At 41.2% G+C, this 6,252-nt stretch overlaps 1 non-coding gene across 1 annotated transcript; it reads right to left on the bottom strand.

Annotated features, from left to right (window-relative positions):
* Positions 1-404: 404 nt before the first annotated feature.
* On the bottom strand, positions 405-512 carry LOC148577411 (small nucleolar RNA R71). The gene has a single exon (XR_015903722.1). It is a non-coding gene; the product is annotated as a small nucleolar RNA R71 (small nucleolar RNA).
* Between the last annotated feature and the right edge of the window lie 5,740 nt (positions 513-6,252).

Here is a 6,252-nt window from a genome sequence, read left to right on the forward strand (position 1 = left end):
AGGAGATGGCAGCCGAACCCAACAACAATAATGCAAGGAGAATGCTTGGTGACTTTACTGCACCAAATTCCAATTTACATGGAAGAAGCATCTCCATTCCTGCCATTGGAGCAAACAACTTTGAGCTGAAACCTCAATTAGTTTCTCTGATGCAGCAGAACTGCAAGTTTCATGGACTTCCATCTGAAGATCCTTTTCAGTTCTTAACTGAATTCTTGCAGATATATGATACTGTTAAGACTAATGGAGTAGATCTTGAAGTCTACAGGCTCATGCTTTTCCCTTTTGCTGTGAGAGACAGAGCTAGAATATGGTTGGACTCTCAACCGAAGGATAGCCTGAACTCTTGGGATAAGCTGGTCAAGGCTTTCTTAGCCAAGTTCTTTCCTCCTCAAAAGCTGAGTAAGCTTAGAGTGGATGTTCAGACCTTCAGACAGAAAGAAGGTGAATCCCTCTATGAAGCTCGGGAGAGATACAAAGAACTGACCAAAAAGTGTCCTTCTGACATGCTTTCAGAATGGACCATCCTAGACATATTCTATGATGGTCTGTCTGAATTAGCTAAGATGTCATTGGATACTTCTGCAGGTGGATCCATTCACCTAAAGAAAACGCCTGCAGAAGCTCAAGAACTCATTGACATGGTTGCTAATAACCAGTTCATGTACACTTCTGAAAGGAATCCTGTGAATAATGGGACGCCTATGAAGAAGGGAGTTCTTGAAATTGATACTCTGAATGCCATATTGGCTCAGAACAAAATATTGACTCAGCAAGTCAATATGATTTCTCAGAGTCTGAATGGAATGCAAGATGCATCCAACAGTACTCAAGAGGCATCTTCTGAAGAAGAAGCTTATGATCCTGAAAACCCTGCAATAGCAGAGGTAAATTATATAGGTGAACCTTATGGAAACACCTATAATCCATCATGGAGAAATTACCCAAATCTCTCATGGAAGGATCAACAAAAGCCTTAACAAGGCTTTAATAATGGTGGAAGAAATAGGTTTAACAATAGTAAACCTTTTCCATCATCCACTCAGCAACAGACAGAGAACTCTGAACAAAATACCTCTAATTTAGCAAACTTAGTCTCTGATCTGTCCAAGGCCACTATAAGTTTTATGAATGAAACAAGGTCTTCCGTTAGAAATTTGGAAGCACAAGTGGGCCAACTGAGTAAAAAGATCACTGAAATCCCTCCTAGTACTCTCCCAAGCAATACAGAAGAAAATCCAAAAGGAAAGTGCAAGGCCATTGACATAAGCACCATGGCCGAACCTGTAAGGGAAGGAGAGGACGTGAATCCCAAGGAGGAAGACCTCTTGGGACGTCCAGTAATCAATAAGGAGTTTCCCTCTGAGGAACCAAAGGAATCTGAGACTCATCTAGAGACCATAGAGATTCCATTAAACCTCCTTATGCCATTCATGAGCTCTGATGAGTATTCATCTTCTGAAGAGAATGAGGATGTTACTGAAGAGCAAGCTGCCAAGTTTCTTGGTGCAATCATGAAGCTGCATGCCAAATTATTAGGTATTGAGACTTGGGAAGATGAACCTCCCTTGTTCACCAATGAACTAAGTGATCTGGATCAACTGACATTGCCTCAGAAGAAACAGGATCTTGGAAAGTTCGTAATACCTTGTACCATAGGCAACATGATCTTTGAAAAGGCTCTGTGTGACCTTGGTTCAGGGATAAACCTCATGCCCCTCTCTGTAATAGAGAAACTGGGAATCTATGGGGTGCAAGCTGCTAAAATCTCATTAGAGATGGCAGACAATTCAAGAAAATAGGCTTATGGACAAGTAGAGGACTTGTTAGTAAAGGTTGAAGGCCTTTACATCCCTACTGATTTCATAGTCCTAGATACTGGAAAGGATGAGGATGAATTCATCATCCTTGGAAGACCCTTTCTAGCCATAGCTAGAGCTGTGATTGATGTGGACAGAGGAGAATTGATCCTTCAAATAAATGAGGACAACTTTGTGTTTACAACTCAAGGATCTCTCTCTGCATCCATGGAGAGGAAGCATAAAAAGCTTCTCTCAAAGCAGAGTCAAACAAAGCCCCCACAGTCAAACTCTAAGTTTGGTGTTGGGAGGCCACAACCAAACTCTAAGTTTGGTGTCAAACCCCCATATCCAAACTCTAAGTTTGGTGTTGGGAGGTCTCAACAAAGCTCTGCACATCTGTGAGGCTCCATGAGAGCCCACTGTCAAGCTATTGACATTAAAGAAGCGCTTGTTGGGAGGCAACCCAATGTTTATTTATCTAATTTTCATTGTTTTTCATGTTTTATTAGGTTCATGATCATGTGGAGTCACAAAATAAATATAAAAATTGAAAACGGAATCAAAAATAGCAGAAGAAAAATCACACCTTGGAGGAAGACATTACTGGCGTTTAAACGCCAGTAAGAAGCATGTTTTGGGCGTTCAACGCCAGAACAGAGCATGGTTCTGGCGCTGAACGCCAGAAATTGGCAACATCTGGGCGTTTGAATGCCAGAAATGCACCCTGGAGAAGAGCTGGCGCTGAACGCCCAGAACAAGCATGGTTCTGGCGTTCAACGCCAGAAATGGGCAACAAATGGGCGTTCAATGCCCAGAACAAGCACCAATCTGGCGCTGAACGCCCAGAGTTGTGTGCAAGGGCATTTTGCATGCCCAATTTGGTGCAAGGTTGTAAATCCTTGAACACCTCAGATCTGTGGACTCCACAGGATCACCTCAGGATCTGTGGACCCCACAGGATCCCTACCTACCTCCACTCACTTCTTCTCACCCCTCTTTTGCACAATCCCATAAACACTCTTCCCCAAAACTCCTCACCAATCACCTCAATCTCTCTTCCCTATCACCACTTCACCACTCACATCCATCCACTCTTCCCCATAAACCTACCTCATAAACTCCACCTACCTTCAAATTCAAAATCAATTTCCCACCCAACCCCACCCTAAATGGCCGAAACACAACCCCTCCCCCCTCACCTCCATATTTTCTTCTTCTTCATCTATTCTTTCTTCTCTTGCTCGAGGGCGAACAAAATTCTAAGTTTGGTGTGGTAAAAGCATAAGCTTTTTGTTTTTCCATTACCATTGATGGCATCTAATACCGGAGAATCCTCTAGAAAAGGGAAAGGGAAGACAAAAGCTTCCACCTCCGGGTCATGGGAGATGGAAAGATTCATCTCCAAAGCTCATCAAGACCACTTCTATGATGTTGTGGCCAAGAAGAAGGTGATCCCTGAGGTCCCTTTCAAGCTCAAGAAGAATGAGTATCCGGAGATCCGACATGAAATCCAAAGAAGAGGTTGGGAAGTTCTAACAAAACCCATCCAACAAGTCGGCATCCTAATGGTTCAAGAGTTCTATGCCAATGCATGGATCACTAGGAACCATGATCAAAGTAAGAACCCGGACCCAAAGAATTATCTCACCATGGTTCGGGGGAAATACTTAGATTTTAGTCCGGAAAATGTGAGGTTGGCATTTAACTTGCCTATGATGCAAGAAGATGCACGCCCCTACACTAGAAGGATCAACTTTAATCAAAAGTTGGACCAAGTCCTCATGGACATATGTGTGGAAGGAGCTCAATGGAAGATTGACTCCAAAGGCAAGCCGGTTCAACTAAGAAGACTGGACCTCAAGCCTGTAGCTAGAGGATGGTTAGAATTCATACAACACTCCATCATCCCCACTAGCAACCAATCCGAAGTTACTGTGGATCGGGCCATCATGATTCATAGCATCATGATTGGAGAGGAAGTAGAAGTTCATGAAGTCATCTCCCTTGAATTCTACAAAATAGCCGAAAAGCCCTCTCCTGGGGCAAGGCTAGCTTTTCCTCATCTTATTTGCCATCTATGTTACTCAGCTGGAGCTTTCATAGAAGGAGACATTTCCATTGAGGAAGAGAAGCCCATCACTAAGAAAAGGATGGAGCAAGCAAGAGAGCCCATTCATGGATCTCAAGAGACGCATGAAGCTCATCACCATGAGATCTCGGAGATGCCTCAAATGCATTTTCCTCCACAAAAGTATTGGGAGCAAATCAACACCTCCCTAGGAGAATTAAGTTCCAACATGGGACAACTAAGGGTGGAACATCAAGAGCACTCCATCATCCTTCATGAAATAAGAGAAGATCAAAAAGCAATGAGGGAGGAGCAACAAAGACAAGGAAGAGACATAGAAGAGCTCAAGGACATCATTGGTTCCTCAAGAAGGAAACGCCACCATCACTAAGGTGGACTCATTCCTTGTTCTTACATTCTCTATTTTTCATTTTCTCTATGTTAAGTGCTTATCCATGTTTGTATCTTCATTACATGATCATTAGTAGTTAGTAACTTTGTCTTAAAAGTTATGAATGTTCTATGAACCCATCACCTCTCTTAAATGAAAACTGTTTTAATTCAAAAGAATAAGAAGTACATGAGTTTCGAATTTATCCTTGAACTTAGTTTAATTATATTGATGTGGTGACAATACTTTTTGTTTTCTGAATGAATGCTTGAACAGTGCATATGTCTTTTGAAGTTGTTGTTTAAGAATGTTAAATATGTTGGCTCTTGAAAGAATGATGATAAGGAGACATGTTATTTGATAATCTGAAAAATCATAAAAATGATTCTTGAAGCAAGAAAAAGCAGCAAAGAACGAAGCTTGCAGAAAAAAAAAGAAAAAAAATATAGGCAAGAAAAAAGAAAAAAAAGAAAAAAATAAAAAAAGAGAAAAAGCAAGCGGAAAAAGCCAAAAGCTCTTAAAACCAAGAGGCAAGAGCAAAAAGCCAATAACCCTTAAAACCAAAAGGCAAGGGTAAATAAAAAGGATCCCAAGGCTTTGAGCATCAGTGGATAGGAGGGCCTAAAGGAATAAAATCCTGGTATAAGCGGCTAAACCAAGCTGTCCCTAACCATGTGCTTGTGGCGTGAAGGTGTCAAGTGAAAACTTGAGACTGAGCGGTTAAAGTCAAGGTCCAAAGCAAAAAAAGAGTGTGCTTAAGAACCCTGGACACCTCTAATTGGGGACTTTAGCAAAGCTGAGTCACAATCTGAAAAGGTTCACCCAATTATGTGTCTGTGGCATTTATGTATCCGGTGGTAATACTGGAAAATAAAGTGCTTAGGGCTACGGCCAAGACTCATAAAATAGCTGTGTTCAAGAATCATCATACTGAACTAGGAGAATTGATAACACTATCTGAACTCTGAGTTCCTATAGAAGCCAATCATTCTGAACTTCAATGGATAAAGTGAGATGCCAAAACTATTCAAGAGGCAAAAAGCTACAAGTCCCGCTCATCTGATTGGAGCTATGTTTCATTGATAGTTTGGAATTTATAGTATATTCTCTTCTTTTTATCCTATTTGATTTTCAGTTGCTTGGGGACAAGCAACAATTTAAGTTTGGTGTTGTGATGAGCGGATAATTTATACGCTTTTTGGCACTGTTTTTAGTATGTTTTTAGTAGAATCTAGTTACTTTTAGGGATGTTTTCATTATTTTTTATGCTAAATTCACATTTCTGGACTTAACTATGAGTTTGTGTGTTTTTCTGTGATTTCAGGTATTTTCTGGCTGAAATTGAGGGACTTGAGCAAAAATCAGATTCAGAGGTTGAAGAAGGACTGCTGATGCTGTTGGATTCTGACCTCCCTGCACTCAAAGTGTATTTTCTGGAGCTACAGAACTCAAAATGGCGCGCTTCCAATTGCCTTTGAAAGTAGAAATCCAGGGCTTTTCAGCAATATATAATAGTCCATACTTTGCCCAAGTTTAGATGACGCAAACTGGCGTTCAACGCCAGCTCTCTGCCCAATTCTGGCGTCCAGCGCCAGAAACAAGTTGCAAAGTGGAGTTCAACACCCAAAATGGCACAAAAGCTGGCGTTCAACTCCAAGAATGACCTCTCCACATGTAGACTTCAAGCTCAGCCCAAGCACACACCAAGTGGGTCCCGGAAGTGGATTTATGCATCAATTACTTACTTCTGTAAACCCTAGTAGCTAGTTTATTATAAATAGGACTTCTTACTATTGTATTAGAGATCTTTGAACATCTTTTGATCATTTTTAGATCTCTAGACCTCCATGGGAGGCTGGCCACTCGGTTATGCTTACCCTCTATTCACTTATGTATTTTTCATACGGTAGAGTTTCTGCACTCCATAGATTAAGGTGTGGAGCTCTGCTGTTCCTCAAAGATTAATGCAAAGTACTATTGTTTTTCTATTC

This window comes from Arachis ipaensis, chromosome B1 (assembly GCF_059453495.1).
Source record: "Arachis ipaensis isolate K30076 ecotype BB chromosome B1, ASM5945349v1, whole genome shotgun sequence".
Lineage (NCBI taxonomy): Eukaryota > Viridiplantae > Streptophyta > Magnoliopsida > Fabales > Fabaceae > Arachis > Arachis ipaensis.